Consider the following 16,510-nt stretch of genomic DNA (forward strand, 5'->3'; position numbering starts at 1 on the left):
GCCAGATGAAGTGGAGGATGTGGATTGCCGAACTTCAGTACGTTTTGCACTTTCACCACCACTAATTGAGGTCGAGGTGGATGGAGGTCCCTTCTGGCGACTAAGAAATATGGAAGCGGTAGGTGTTGGTGTACTAGTTAACTCCAATGATTGTGGTGTTTCTTCCATTGCCTCCTCGTCGACAACATCATCACGCTCAGCAGCTTCTCAGGCTAGGGTCAAAATGTCTTTTTGCTGCATGCCAGCTGGTGCTGCAGTGACCTTTATGATGACTGCGTCGTCGTAGTGAGAGTCTTCATCAGCAGGAGTATCCGCCACTTCTTGTTGAGCCTCATCACACTCCGTAACTATAAGTTTTTCGCCGACCTTCCTTTTACGCTTAAGTACCTTTGTCAGATCATGGTGTGCCTCACTCTCAGACGGCCGTGATGGTTCCCAATCTTCATCCAGATCATCAGAAAGAGGTGGGCTTGAAGAAGATGTAGACACCAACCTTGATCTTTTCCTTGCTAGGGATGTGGAAGACAATGAATGATCATCAGGAGGAGTGGCTTCCAATTATACCTCGGCTTGATTGTCGATTTCCTGATGTGCCCCTACTTCGGGAGGAACAACTATTGTGGGCACTTGTGTGACCCTCCATGCACCTCTGCTTGCGCATCTCCTTGCGCTGCCTCTCCTTCCACATGTACTTGGGCTTGTACTTGCACATGTGGTTGTTGTTGCGGCTGTGGTTGTTCAACACTTGTCAGATGAGTTACAACAACCTGTGTTGATTCAGGGACATTGCTGCTACTTTCTTGCGATGAGCCAACATCACTGGTCGATGGTGATTGAAGAAGTACACTGACTGCCTCTGCAGCACTCAAGGGCTTGGACTTAAGTTTGCGTGGTGGTGGTGGTGGAGGCACTGAGCCCAATGGAGCGGGGGTGCTGCTCCCAGCTTGGTCCCCAGCAGATCCCGCTGCTGGTGCAGGCGTACTTTTTTTTTTACTCCCAAAAAACGCGGCGGCCGGCACACCAGCCTCCTTGGTAACTTGCTTCTTCTGCTCCTTACTGCCAACTTTCTTGCTAGAGGAGCTACGGAGAACTTTTTTTGGGGCCTTCTTCTTCAGAGCAGGTCAGAACAGCAGGCCGCAGTTGCACAAGTTGCAGAGTTGTCTGTGGCCAGACGTGACGTCGCGTGACGTTATGCTGCACACACACACCGCTGCAGGACTTCTTCCTGGCACTGGTGGTTCTCTTGAGTCTTGTGCACCTAAACGCAATGGAAGACAGAGGAACATCAGTTCAGTTATACACCCCAAAAAAATCGAAAAAAACCCAGAAAAATCAGCACAATCCCATGCCCTCCATGATGTTTAAATTCAAGACACCCCACAGAAAGACTAGGCCCATACAACACTCACTAGTCCCTACCCCTGGTGAAAAGGCCACAACAACAGGCCAAAAAAACGAAAATCACAGAAAAATCAGCACAATCCCAAGCCATCCAGCCCCTCCATGATGTTTAAATTCAAGACAACCCACAGAAAGACTAGGCCCATGCACCACTCACTACCCCTGGGCATAATGGATGAAAGCTAGGCAAAATGGGTGCAGGCCTGAGAACACTGCCTGCATTCAAAATGTCCCCCTCCCTCCCAGCACATGGCCAGGGCCTGTAGCAGCACTCAAAATGGCCCCCACCCACATGGCCTGTCTCCATGAACACCCCAAAAAATTGAAAAACACAGAAAAATCAGCACAATCCCAAGCCATCCAGCTCCTCCATGATGTTTAAATTCAAGACAACCCCCAGAAAGACTAGGCCCATGCACCACTCACTACCCCTCGTGAAAAGGCCACAACAGGCCAAAAAACGAAAATCACAGAAAAATCAGCACAATCCCAAGCCATCCAGCCCCTCCATGATGTTTAAATTCAAGACAACCCACAGAAAGACTAGGCCCGTGCACCACTCACTACCCCTGTGCCGTGTTGCCCCTTTAAGTTATGTTTGGAATTGTTTTGCTTTGACATTCCTTTATGTCACAGGATTACTTTCCTAGCCTCTGTGTTTTACAGTTGCTAGGAAGAAGTCCTGTGTAGGTTGTACCCTACCTTGCTCCTGTGCTTTCCTTGCAATAAACTTACTTTTCTACCAAATATTGAGTGGACTCTATACTACAATTTTGGCGACGAGGTCCAAGAAGCACTAGAAACCCATGAACCCTGATGATTTTGATTCATGAATTTCTAACTATTTTTCATATTTACAGGAAAAATATTTTTCTAATAATTTTTATTCAATTTTTACTTTCCTCGACCTCGGAAAATACTCTTGTATTTTGGAAACCTTCTAATTCAAGAATTCTTCCTCTACTGCTGTTTGTGTGACTGTTTCCTTGCTGCTCCATCTAACTGCCTCAACACCACAACATCCATGTAAGTAACGATCTTCGTTGTTTTGACCCCGGATTTCCCTGTATGCGCAATCATCTTTGAGATTACTTCAATCTCTTTATCCTTAGCGCAGGGTCGATATTTATTTCGAAGAGCTTGTTGTGAAGTGTGCATTTTTTTAAATCACAGCAAGGCAGTTTAAAGAAAAGCCTAACCTGGATCGAGCGCTTTCATTCTCGTGCGCCTTCATTCTTCGATTCTCCTGCTTGCAGCAGCATTTATTCTGATGCCCGTCATTCCCCTTAGACGCACGTTGCGCGTTGACGTAGGACGCCGGCGGCCATTTTATTATTTCTTTGACTACGTTACCACCATTTCCATAGCAACGTCTTCAGCGTTTCACCGGCTCTTCGCAAAACATCGTGCTACAGCGTTTTCTTCATTTCAAGGCAGTTCAAGGCAGTTTTCATCAGCGTTTTCAGCGTTATTTACATTTTAACACTATATTTTTCCACCTGTTTCAACAAGTAAGATTATTTTTCTCTTCATATTTTATTATATTGTGACTTCCTCATGGCTACTCAAAACTTCACTATACAGTCTCCTCAAGCCTTTTGTACGTCTGGATCAGAACCTTGCATGAAGTGGCTTCAATGGAAGGCATATTTTCTAAACTTTATTGATACCATCGATGAAGAGGCAAAGATGAAACCTGAAAGAAAAAAAAATTTGTTTTTACATTCTCTTGGTGCTGGAGGTTTAAAAGTATATGAGGAAATGTCAAAATGTACTGGTGGTGGAGAATCGAATGTTTTTAATGATATTCTAATAGATTTTGATAATCATTTTTCTCCAAAAGTATGCATAGGTATTACCAGGTATAACTTTTTTCGCAGAAAACAACAACCTGAGAAACTATAGATGTTTATGTATCTGAATTGAAAAAGATTGCTGATGACTGTAAGTTTGATCACCTTCAAGAACAATTTATAAGGGATCAAGTTGTGATGCATGCATCAGATCCATCAATCCAAGATAGACTTTGGATTAATGGTGATTCCGATCTTAAAGATGTTCTAGCTATTGTTAGGAAGGCTGAACTTTCTGGTCGCAGCGCTAAAGCCATTAAGATTAATGATAAAGTTTCTCCAGATTCTAACGTTATTTCGGAACATACTGTTTCTAAGGTTCAAAGTAAATCTAATTATAAACAGAGGTTCCAAAATAAACCTAAATCTGGTGAGGTTAAAAATCCTGATAAAAATCCTGATAAACTCAAGTGTTTCAGGTGTGGCAGTAGTTCACATTTGGCTAACTTTAAATTGTGCCCTGCCATTAAGGAAAAATGCTCAAATTGTGGGTTAATTGGTCATTATTCCAGAGCTTGTCACAGATCTAAAAGTAAGAAAGTGAAGGTGATTTGCGATTCATCTGATTCTAGTGATGAAGAAAACTTAATTAGAAAAGTTTTACATTGTTCTATTGAAGACGAGTGCATTAAAAAAGTTACACATTGCTCTATGGAAGATGAGTGTGTTCAGAAACCACTGGAGAAAGTTTATATTTTCAACATCAATGACTCCTTCAAAGGGAATGTCCTTAAAAAACCTATTTGTAACATGTTGATTGGTGGGGTTCCCATCAATATTTATGCAGATTCTGGTTCCCATTATACAATTGTTAATGAGAAAGTGTGGAATTCTGATTTTGCACAATATTTAGGTAATGATTTTTATGCTTCTGATATTTCTCCTGAAGGGTTTTTGGGGGAAAAGATTGAGATCATTGGCTTTAAACCTTTAAAGTTCAGATTTAAGGACAGGGATTCCCTAGGGAAACTCTATGTGTCTAAACATGGTCCTTCTGTCCTTGGATGGAGAGATCAGAGAGATTTAGATATTATTCTGAATCCCAATAGTCCCGAACCTGTTTTAATAATTAATGATGGTGAAAAAATTGGTGATTCCATGTTTAAAAAGTTCCCCAAAGTTTTTAGTGGCAAAATTGGTAATCTTCAAGGATTTTCTCATCGCATTGTCTTGAGAAGTGATGCCAAACCTAAAATTTTTAAAGCTAGGAATATACCTATTTTAGTTCACAGTGATGTTGAAAAGGAATTGGAGAAGTTAGTTAGAGAGGATATTATTGAGGCTATAGAATCCTCTGAATGGATTTCTCCAGTTGTTATCGCCAGACGTGCTAATGGCAAAATTCGGCTATGTGTAGACCTTCGCCATTTGAATGAGAACATTGTAATTGACAAATTTCCATTACCTAAGATTTCTGAAACGTTGTCTTCTGTTAAAGGTGCCACCATTTTTTCTACTTTGGACCTTTCGGCCGCATACCATCAGATTTCCTTGGATTATGACAGCAGGCACCTCACAGCATTTATTACCCCTATGGGGTGTTTTCGATTTAAGAGGATGCCATTTGGCTTAGCCTCCGCTGCTGCCATTTTCCAAAGTATTATGCACCAATTATTTGGTAAACATCCTAAAATTAGATTTTTCTAGGATGATATTTTAATTTATGGAAAAGATGAGGTAGAGCACAACTCCATTCTTGAAGAGGTTCTTAATATTCTGGATAGTAAAAGTTTAACCATTGAGTTTTCCAAATGTCATTTTGGGGTTAAATCTGTAACTTACCTAGGTCATGTTCTGTGTTCAGATGGTGTCTCAACTAAACCCAAGCTTGTTGATGCCATTAAAGAAGCACCCTCCCCAACTAGTAAGGATGATGTCCGATCATTCCTCGGTATGGTAGAATTCTACTCTAAATATGTTAAAGGGTTTTCTAGTAAAGTTTTTAATATTAGAAAACTTTTGAAAAGTAAAGTCAAATTCGAGTGGTCCGCCCTTTGATAAAATAAATTTAATAGTATTAAATCAGACATCATCAATGCCCCAGTGTTATCCCCTTTTGACTTAGACCTTGATTCTGTCATTACGGTTGATGCCAGTAACACGGGTTTGGGAAGCGTTCTTTCGAAAATTGACAGTTCTGGAAAAGAACACATTGTCGCTTTTGGTCCAGGGCTCTTTCAGTTCCAGAAAGTACATTTTCTGTTATTGAAAAGGAAACTCTTGCTGTTGTCTGGTCCTTAGAGCATTTTCGAAGTTTTGTATGGGGCAAAAGTTGTGTAGTCAGAACTGATCATAAACCCCTTACCAAACTCCTCTCCACTGATGGCCGTTACAATGCCACTGCTAGAATTGCTAGGATGACTATGCGCTTACAAGACTTTATAATCAAAATTGTATATTTCCCAGGCAAAAGCAATGTTATTGCTGATTTCCTTTCGCGCATGCCCTCAGACCTGCAAGAGTGTGCGGTTAGTGAATGGGATTCTTTTCAAGTTGCTCTTATTCATGATGAGAATCCTTTTTGCATTGAGAAGAAAGTTTGGGCTGAGGAGTATGTTAAAGACAATGTTCTAGCCTCTGTTGTTTCTTCTATTCACAAGGGGTGGCTGGAGAAAAGTAAATTATCATCTGACCTTAAACCATTCTGGGAGGTCAGGAATGAACTCACTGTTTTGGATAATACAATTTTTCGTGGTGACAAAGCTGTTCCCCCTGCAACGTTGAGGGACCCCATTTTAGGGTTATGCCACAAGGATCATTGCGGTATTGTTAAGACCAAGCAAAATATCAAGCAATAGTACTGGTGGCTGGGTATTGATGTCATGTCTGAAAGAATGGTACGGGAATGTGTGGTTAGTTCTAACTCAGATAAAGTACTTAATACTTTGAAACCTGATATGTGTGTACCTATAGTTCCTGATGGTCCTTGGCATACTGTTGCTATGTATATTATGGGACCTATTGGGGATTGTCAAAAATTTGTGATTTCTATCATTGATATTTTTTCCAGATGGCCCTGCATTACCATTGTTGATAGAGTTGACTCAGCCACGGTTTTAGAATTTATCGATAAAGTTTTTATGGAGGAAGGTCTTCTTACACAAAATATTAGTGACAATGGTGTCCAGTTCTTATCTAAGCTGGCTAAATCTTATTTTGACAGGACAGGTATAATTCATAAAACCACTTCATTATACAATCCGAGTGGTAATGGTTTATGCGAGAGATTTAATAAAGTCTTGAAGAGTGCTATTCAACTTGCCAAAATGAAAGGAGGCGATTGGGAAGTTGGTATCCACAAAGCTGTTTGGTCCTATAGAACCAATATTCATGTGTCACCTTTTGAAATTATGAGAGGTTGTGTTGCTAGGACTAAGTTTAATCCTAATTGGTTGCACAAGAAAGATTGTTTAGATATCCGTATGAATGAAATTAAAGACAATAATATTGGAAAACATCTCCAATACAAGAAGAATTTTGATAATAAATTTGCTTCTGGTTCTGCGAAAGTTGAAACTGGGATGCTAGTTAAAGTTAAAAAACCGTGGAAGGTTTGCAAAGGTGAATCTCAGTTTTCTAAACCGTTAATGATTAAGAAAGTTTTACGCAATGCTGTCCTTTTGAGTGATGGTAAGGTGTGGAATTTAAAGAGAATAGCTATTTACAAAGGGAAGGAGGATTTTTGCTCTGTTAATTCTGCAAGTTTACCTAACATCTCGCTGGATCCTCCACTTGTTCAAAAAGAGGATCATGGTGGTTTTCTCTTTTCTGAAAATATTTCTGCTCCATCTGGAAATAAGTCTGTTACTGTTGACACCTCTACTGGTGGCAGTATTAATAGTGAAGTTATTCCAGAAGTTTCTAGTAAGGATGTTTTTGTTTCCACTGGTAATGTTAATGATGTTCACATTGCAGATGGATGTGGTTCTTCTAATCAAAACACCAACAACACCACTGTTAAGGATTTCAATTGTATTAAGAATACTGTTATTGGTAAGAAACGTGTTTGTTCCAAACCCATATGAGTACGAGATTTTGTTTGTTAATTTATTTTGGGGTTTTTTCTCCATAAGGAAGAAGATGTGTTGTGTTGCCCCTTTAAGTTATGTTTGGAATTGTTTTGCTTTGACATTCCTTTATGTCACAGGATTCCTTTCCTAGCCTCTGTGCTTTACAGTTGCTGGGAAGAAGTCCTGTGTAGGTTGTACCCTACCTTGCTCCTGTGCTTTCCTTGCAATAAACTTACTTTTCTACCAAATATTGAGTGGACTCAATACTACACCCTGGGCATAATGGATGGAAGCTAGGCAAAATGGGTGCAGGCCTGAGAACACTGCCTGCATTCAAAATGGCCCCCTCCCTCCCAGCACATGGCCAGGGCCTGTAGCAGCATTCAAAATGGCCCCCACCCACATGGCCTATCCCCATGAACACCCCAAAAATCGAAAAACACAGAAAAATCTGCACAATCCCAAGCCATCCAGCCCCTCCATGATGTTTAAATTCAAGACAACCCAAAGAAAGACTAGGCCCATGCACCACTCACTACCCCTGGTGAAAAGGCCACAACAGGCCAAAAAAACGAAAATCACAGAAAAATCAGCACAATCCCAAGCCATCCAGCCCCTCCATGATGTTTAAATTCAAGACAACCCACAGAAAGACTAGGCCCATGCACCACTCACTACCCCTGGGCATCATGGATGAAAGCTAGGCAAAATGGGTGCAGGCCTGAGAACACTGCCTGCATTCAAAATGGCCCCCTCCCTCCCAGCACATGGCCAGGGCCTGTAGCAGCACTCAAAATGGCCCCCACCCACATGGCCTGTCCCCACGAACACCCCAAAAAATCAAAAAACACAGAAAAATCAGCACAATCCCAAGCCATCCAGCCCCTCCATGATGTTTAAATTCAAGAAAACCCACAGAAAGACTAGGCCCATGCAACACTCACTACCCCTGGTGAAAAGGCCACAACAGGCCAAAAAAACGAAAATCACAGAAAAATCAGCACAATCCCAAGCCATCCAGCCCCTCCATGATGTTTAAATTCAAGAAAACCCACAGAAAGACTAGGCCCATGCAACACTCACTACCCCTGGTGAAAATGCCACAACAGGCCAAAAAAACGAAAATCACAGAAAAATCAGCACAATCCCAAGCCATCCATCCCCTCCATGATGTTTAAATTCAAAACACCCCACAGAAAGACTCAGTGCACCCACCACTAAGTACCCCTGGGCAAAAGGCCCCAAAACAGCCCAAAAATCGAAAATTCCAAAATTGTAGTTGCAGCAACTGTAATGCCCCAAACAAACTTACTTGTGAAATTTCTAATCCAAAAGTGATTCAAAGAAAGTCAAAAAGGCCTCAAATCCAAATATCCAGCAGCAGCCACAAAAAGTAATCCTTCCAGCTCCAGATCCAAATGAAAAGTGACCAGGAGATGGATAAAGCACTGGGAGGAGCCTGCTGGACAGGAACAGGAAGTTGAAGACTGTGGGGCACTTCCTTCCTCCCCCCCTCCCCAAAATGGACTCCTCGCAAAAAAAGTGCAGGTAAATGTCAACCTGAGGAGTTATTCAGATAAAAATCATAATTTCCAGAAGGTTTATGCTGCTTGCTGGTGGATTTCTTGTGCAGAATTGCAAATTTTGTATTTTCGCGAGTGCGAGATTGTTGCTGCTCGCCGCATCTACAAGCTCGCAATTGCGAAGTACCGCGATACGGGATCACGGCGTACTCGCGTTGAGAAACTCTCGCTGTGCAAGTTGGCAAGCCGCGATTACGTAATCGCGCTCGCCAAATTCCCGCGGGATCCCGCAGCAAGATCCAAAATGGCGCAGCACTCGCAAAATACCAAGAAAAACAACTCGGCAAATGCTGAATGACGGTAAGTAAACGCAGCGCGCTGCAAAATTGTATCACCAAGAAAAAAAAATCCGCTGCGTGCGAATTTGCAGATTTTCAGTAAATTCGCGAGCGTTCGTGGATTGCGAATTTACCGAAAATCCGCAAAATCCGCGAGCGTAACGGATTTTCCGCCCATGCTTAGTGTCTTCGATAACTTTTGGTAATGTACGCTTCTGATTCGTAGGAGGTGTTTCCCTCAGGTTTTGGCGTATAGCCACTGCTGCTGCTTCCCCCTTGATGTTTCTCAGTATAATTGCCTAGACTTGGTCAAAATTACCCATCAGTTTCATTCCCAAGTCCTGGGCAGCTCCTGCCCCGTACTCATTCTGTGTCTGTTTTAATACCTTAAGAATAAGTGATATGGTTGGGTACCATGTATTCTAATGTATACTGCAGCAAAGAGTGTTCCCCATGTCATGGAATCCTCAATTGAGGGAACCATTCCCATTGGCAAGCGAATTGTTAACATTCAGTGTTTTTCCTGCTGACTCGTACGGGGAAATACTGCTTCCAGTTGTACTGTTTTTTCAGCAACCCAGATGGAGCTTGATCACTTTATGATGGGAACGTACCCATTATTACTTTTAGTGTTTCTGGACTAATTGTTGGTGTGGGCTGGCTCTGGACTTTTCCAGTTGGAGCAGCTCTTGCTGGTTTGCAATGTGAGTGTTCGTATGACGAACTCGACAATATGTCTGTGTAGCCTAACTACTTCTTTGTAAAGTGTGGGCACTTCCCCTTCTGGGAGTGTGTCTATCTTGGGATGTGGAGTGTAAGCCGCTAAGACCGGCCATGTCGCTCCTTCTATGCTGAGCGGACCGGGTCTTACGACTGAAGTTGTGTGTTTGAGGGTGCCTTTAAACCAGTTTTTATGTTGCTGATAAGTTAACGGGACTTGAATGTCCTCGCATGGGATGTATTCTTGCAGAGGATCTACTTCAATGTATTCATGAAATATATGTGTCTGTGGATCTGCAGGTGTGAATTTCACCCAGGAATAGAATACCTCTGATCCGAAAACCTCGTGTGCCTCAATCACGAAAGTAACATGGCCACCTGTTGCAGTTAAATCATGTTCTAATTATTTCAAAGTTACTGCCTTTCAACAGTGTTCTGTAATGTGGAGCATTAGCAAATTTGTCTCCTTACGCACTTCCACTGCTACTCGCAGGTTCAGTCATTTTGAAAGGTGAAGGAAGGAGGTACGGTTTAGCACAATTATGGGAACTTTTTATCCTTACAAGCTTGTCTAAAACCTTCAGCCAATACACAGGGGGTGCCTGCTCAGCTGAGGCAGATGAACATTCCAACTTCAGACGTCTCTGAAAAATGTGAGTAGGATTGCCTGAGAAAGCACAACTGAGCTACTCAGATGTTACTCTTAATATAAGAACCAAACCAACGTTGGCTGTGCCATGTTGTGTAGGACCCCCCAGGACCTGTGCATTTTGGATGACCTAAAGTCAGCCATTAGACCTGCTAGCATCATAGTACCACTACCATCCCCTGTAGTATACAGTGTGGTAGGTAGTTTCTGGCAACCACTGAACATGACAACCGTGATTCCTCAGGTATCGTGGAAACAATACAGTATCTTTTGCTTAGTAACTCATGCTTGCTTTTCTCAGAATACATAGAATGACGATTGGAACGGTTTCAATAATTATTTATTGGTCAAGACTCAGTCTAGTAGGAAACATGTTAGCTGCGACAATCAAAAGACAGGAGCAGACAAATGGAATCACTAGTTCCAATATCGTAAAAAGTAGATACATTTCTACCATTGTGCTAATAAGATGAATAAAAATATGTTGCATAAAATAATGGAATTTAAGTACTCCCACGATGAGTAGCCTCCCTAACTGTGCCTAGCCTGGATGTGTAGGTGTAGCTTGTATGAGTAAGTGTTAGGATATGGCCTAATGGAACCTAATGGAGCCGAGAATTCCCCAGGGAAGTGCTAACCCCTCACCTGATGGTTCTGAATGGACCTGATCCTCTGCGTTGAGGATCTCATCCCGCAAGGGACATCAGATCTCTGACTGTCGAAGGATCAGCCTGCAAAGTCCTGGTCCAGCCTGGAAGGAAATCTCCTGTGTTTAGTAAGGGGAAGTAAGAGTCTTTTTATACTAAAGTAGTCATGCCGGGGTTTTTCTAGAATTGATATGTTTTGAAAACATTCGCTAATCCCCTGCTAATCTGTTTCTAAACAAACATGATCATGCACAGCTGGCTGTTGGCCAAGGATGAAAAAAAGTGGTGAGTCTTGTACAGAATAAATCTATCATGCCTGTGGACATATTTGTGTACATCAGGTACAGAGATTAAGATATGGCACCAAGAGCCTGATGCAGGAGTGACAAAAGTAAGCTACTAGATAAAAGGTCACCTATGTAAGACCGTTATGTCTTGTGGATGGGACATAATCTATGTAATCGGTATGTACATGATGGGACTAACCTGAAGGACATGACAACACACACACACATGCATACACACAGCTGTTGTATAGTCTCTCTAGTAGTGCCTGTATCTAATGGTGATTGCTGTTGTGTTGTCTGTGACCCTTCTGGTCGCTCCTCCTGCCGCACGGTCCCCGTGTGCCAGGGCCTCCCTCTGCCTGCCGCCTCATGCCAGGTCCTCCCGCCGCCTACCTGCCTGGTCCCCCTGCTGCCTGCCTTCAGCCCCAGGCAAGCCTCGCACGTTCCCGTGTGCTTGGCCCCCCTGCTGCCGGCTGCCCGACCCCCGACCCTGCCATAGCACGGTCCCCGGGGGCCAGGTCACCCTACTGCCGGCCCGACCCCTGCCCCTGCCCCCTGCCCGCCGCCTGCTAGGGTCAGCCCTCAGGCCTCCCCCCTCGCCGCTCCGCCGCTTTCCCGCCGTTTTTTGCTTCCCGCCGATCCTACCTCCACCCCTCCTCCCCCCGCCGCTCACTTCCCCCCCTCCCCGCCACTGCCCCCCTGCGGCCCGCCCCCTATTCCCTCTGCTCGCCCCTGATTCGCCTCCCCGCTCCCGCCTCCCAGCTGCCCCTCCCTCGCTCCACCCCCCCACTACGCCATTTATGGCGGAGTCCACGCGTACGCGCAGCGTGCACGCGCAGCGGGCGCGCCGACTGAGCGCCGAAGGTGCGCCAAAGGTAAGCCCGTCTGCGCCCGTCCGTGCCTGGACCGCGCCCAGTGCCAGGACCCCTGGCCCCCGCAGACCCCAGCCCGCCCGCCGGACGTACGACGCCGCCACCCTCAACCCCATCAACGCCGGCCGAGTCCCGGGCTGCTACCGAGCCACCCCGAGACGCACCCACGGACCCCTCTGCTGCAACTCCTGCAAGTTCACCTGCTTCCGGACCTGCACTACTCCAGCACCAACCAAGACCAAGACGAGCAACAGCAGCAGCCACCTGATATGCATCCTGTTCAACACCCGCTCCGTCCACAGGCACGCTATCGAGATCTAGAACGTACTCGACACCACGGCCCCAGACGTCGCCTTCTTCACGGAAACCTGGATGAACGCCTCCTCAGCGCCCGACATCGCCATCCCAGACGGCTACAAGATCATCCGAAGGGACCGCATCAACCACACCGGAGGAGGCATCGCCATCATCCACAGGAACACCATCCGCATCACGACCAACACCGACGACACCCTCGCAACCACCGAGCACCTGCACTTTCAGGTCCACATCAACCCCAAGACCACCCTCAGAGGCACCCTCATCTACAGACCTCCGGGACAACGCACACAATTCAGCAAAGACATCGCCGACTTCATCAGCCCGCACGCCCTCTGCTCCGCTGACTACATCCTCCTAGGGGACCTCAACTTCCACCTGGAGAACAACAACGACCGCAACACCACCACCCTGCTGGACAACCTCGCCAACCTCGGACTCAAGCAGCTGGTGACCACCCCCACCCACTACGCCGGACACACACTCGACCCCGTCTTCTCATCCAGCAAGGACATCGCCTTCAGCCACGCCACCGGACTCCACTGGACGGACCACAGCTGCGTCCACTTCAGCTTCGGAAGGACCACGATCCATCACCACCAGCAACAGGTTGCACGCAGGAGCCTGAACAAGATCACAGCCGACCAGCTCGCAACCTCCCTGAGCATGAACCCTCCCACCAGCACAACGAACCCTAGCCAGGCGGCCACCAACCTCACGAAGTGGATCAGCGACTGCGCAGACGAGCTCGCCCCCCTGAGGACCCCGCCTAGCAGACCCGGTAGCAAGAAAGCCCCATGGTTCACCGACGAACTCAAGAGCTCCAAGAAGAACTGCCGAGCCCTCGAGAGAAAATGGCGCAACACCGAACAACATGACTGCCCTCAAGCTCGCCACCCGAAAACACCACCAACTCATCCACGCCACCAAGAAAACTGCATTCAAGGAATGACTGGACAACAACGCATACAACAGCAAGGAACTCTTCAACATCGTCAAAGAGCTCTCCAACCCCAACGCCGGAAACAACGACATCACCCCTTCGCAAGACCTCTGCAACTCCCTCGCCTCCTACTTCCACAACAAGATCGCGGACATACACAACAGCTTCAGCACTCAACTGACGAACGCCACGACCGAACCACCGCCCCCCACCACCACCCTCCGCGCCTGGACTCCGATCAGCACCGAAGACACTGTCCGCACGATGAACTCCATCCACTCCGGATCTCCGACCGACCCCTGCCCCCACCACATCTTCAACAAGGCCGACGCTGTCATCGCACCCCACCTGCGGGACATCATCAACACCTCCTTCGACACCGCTACCTTCCCGGAGAGCTGGAAGCACGCCGAACTCAGCGCCCTACTTAAGAAGCCATCGGCCGACCCCACCGACCTCAAGAACTACCGCCCCATCTCGCTTCGACACTGTCTGCCACCGTACCCTAGTACAACGCCTCAGCAAAGTCGGAGTCCAGGAGAAGGCACTGGAGTGGATCATCTCCTTCCTCGCCGGAAGGACACAGAGAGTCCGCCTCCCTCCATTCAGATCTGAAGCCACCGAAGTCATCTGCGGCGTTCCTCAAGGCTCCTGGCTCAGTCCAACCCTCTTCAACGTCTACATGAGCCCCATCGCAGACATCGCACGACAGCACAACCTCAACATCATCTCCTACGCCGACGACACCCAGCTGATCCTCTCCCTTACCAATGACCCCGCCACCGCCAGAGCCAACCTTCACGAAGGGATGAAAGAGGTAGCCGAATGGATGAAGAACAGCCGCCTGAAACTGAACTCGGACAAGACGAAAGTCCTCATCCTGGGATCCTCACCCGCCGCTTGGGACGACTCCTGGTGGCCCCCCGCCCTAGGCAGCGCACCCAAACCAACAGACCACGCACGCAACCTGGGCTTCATCCTGGACTCCTCCCTCTCCATGACCAGACAAGTCAACGCCGTCTCCTCATCGTGCTTCAACAACCTGCGCATGCTACGTAAGATCTTCCGGTGGATCCCCACCGAGACCAGGAAGACGGTCACCCAGGCCATCGTCACCAGCCGTCTGGACTACGGCAACTCCCTCTATGCCGGAACCACCGCCAAACTCCAGAAGAGACTCCAGCGGATCCAGAACGCCTCAGCACGACTCATCCTGGACATCCCCTGTCGCAGCCACATCTCCGGACACCTAAGAGACCTGCACTGGCTCCCGGTCAACAAGAGAATCACCTTCCGTCTCTTCATCCACGCACACAAAGCCCTACACAACCAAGGTCCAGTATACCTCAACAGCCGCCTCAACTTCTACGCTCCCAAACGCCAGCTTCGATCGACCAGCCGCGCCCTCGCCGCCGTCCCCCGCATCCGAAGAGCCACCACAGGGGGACGGTCCTTCACCTACCTCGCCGCCAAGACATGGAACTCCCTCCCCACCCACCTCCGCCTGACCCAGGACCACCTCGCCTTCAGGAAGCAACTCAAGACCTGGCTGTTCGAGCGGTAGCGGACCCCTCTCCCCCAGCACCTTGAGACCATCTGGGTGAGTAGTGCGCTATATAAATGCGATGATTGATTGATTGATTGATTGATTGATTGATTGATTGATTGAGTGTGTCAGGGGAGGCTGCTGTTCCAATTCCAAAGTCTATGGGTTTTAAAAATCACTCTACAGCCATTCTTCTGTACTTTAAAAATGATGTCAGCCCAGCTGGCAAATTTTGTGCCTTTTTGGATCTTCACGAAAGCTTAAAATCAACAAGAAAAACAGATCTGAGTGTGGCCTCCACAGGGACTCGGCTGTCGGGCATTGTCCACTCCCTTGGAGACCAGTCATAAATCCATCATTATGTGTCTATATTCTGCCTCTTAGTGCTGGTTACAATGGATCATTGACCACATAAAGGACCATGTATTGAAAAAAGCAAATGGAAGCTGTGAAACCTGTTCTGTTTCAATGATAATAAAATAGCATATGCTAATGGCACACGTCTCATTTTTTGATCAAAGAAAAACATTGAGAATGTTTTTTTTTATTCAGCACACAAAAGCTGCTGCATAAAACAAGGCAAGAAAACTCTCCACCCTGTGAGTACTCAACTCACTTATACACTAGAGAAATTAACTCTACGATGACCAAACTCTGCATGTCACGAATGACAGTTACATTTAACAAATGGATAATGAGTGTCACAGATGACATTTAGAAGAATTCATGGCAGAGCCCAAGGTCAATCTTTGTATCCAATATCAGTATCTATGTATACAGTGAGACAGTTATATTTGTCTCTACCAGACCTAAATAAGTATTGGCAAAACCAATAGTCCTGACTTTCGTGTGCTATTTGTGTTTGATACCACATTACAATTAGACCTATTGGCTTTGCCATTGCTTTCTTTTTGGATTGACACACAGACATGACTGTATCTGTGTCTCTGCTCAAATTGGATTTAATCAGAATGGCTGACCTGTGGGACGTTTACAATTATATGTTTAATGTACCACGCCATGCATAACATGTGCGAGACATGGTAGAAGTATCAATTATAGATAAAGGGAATGCACAGACAGAAGTCGTGGAATCAAAGGGACCATGGTGTTGGCTTTAGTAAACTTGTGTACGGAAAGGTATTTTGTGTCTATGCTGGGAGGTGACATCACATGCCGTTGAATTTGCTTTCACTTGCACACACACACGCTTCTTACATAAACACAGTGAGCCACAAGCATGCACAAAACATACATTTCAAAATATTTTTAGGTTTCGCCTAGGCAGCGCTTGCACTGTCTCGTTGAGACATGCAGTATATACTATAGCGTGGAAGCTTTCTAGAAGCTTTGCCCACTCTCCGCCCATCTTTTTGATTGGCTTACGTCCTAAATGCTGCTCT

Source organism: Lissotriton vulgaris, chromosome 8 (assembly GCF_964263255.1).
Source record: "Lissotriton vulgaris chromosome 8, aLisVul1.2, whole genome shotgun sequence".
NCBI lineage: Eukaryota > Metazoa > Chordata > Amphibia > Caudata > Salamandridae > Lissotriton > Lissotriton vulgaris.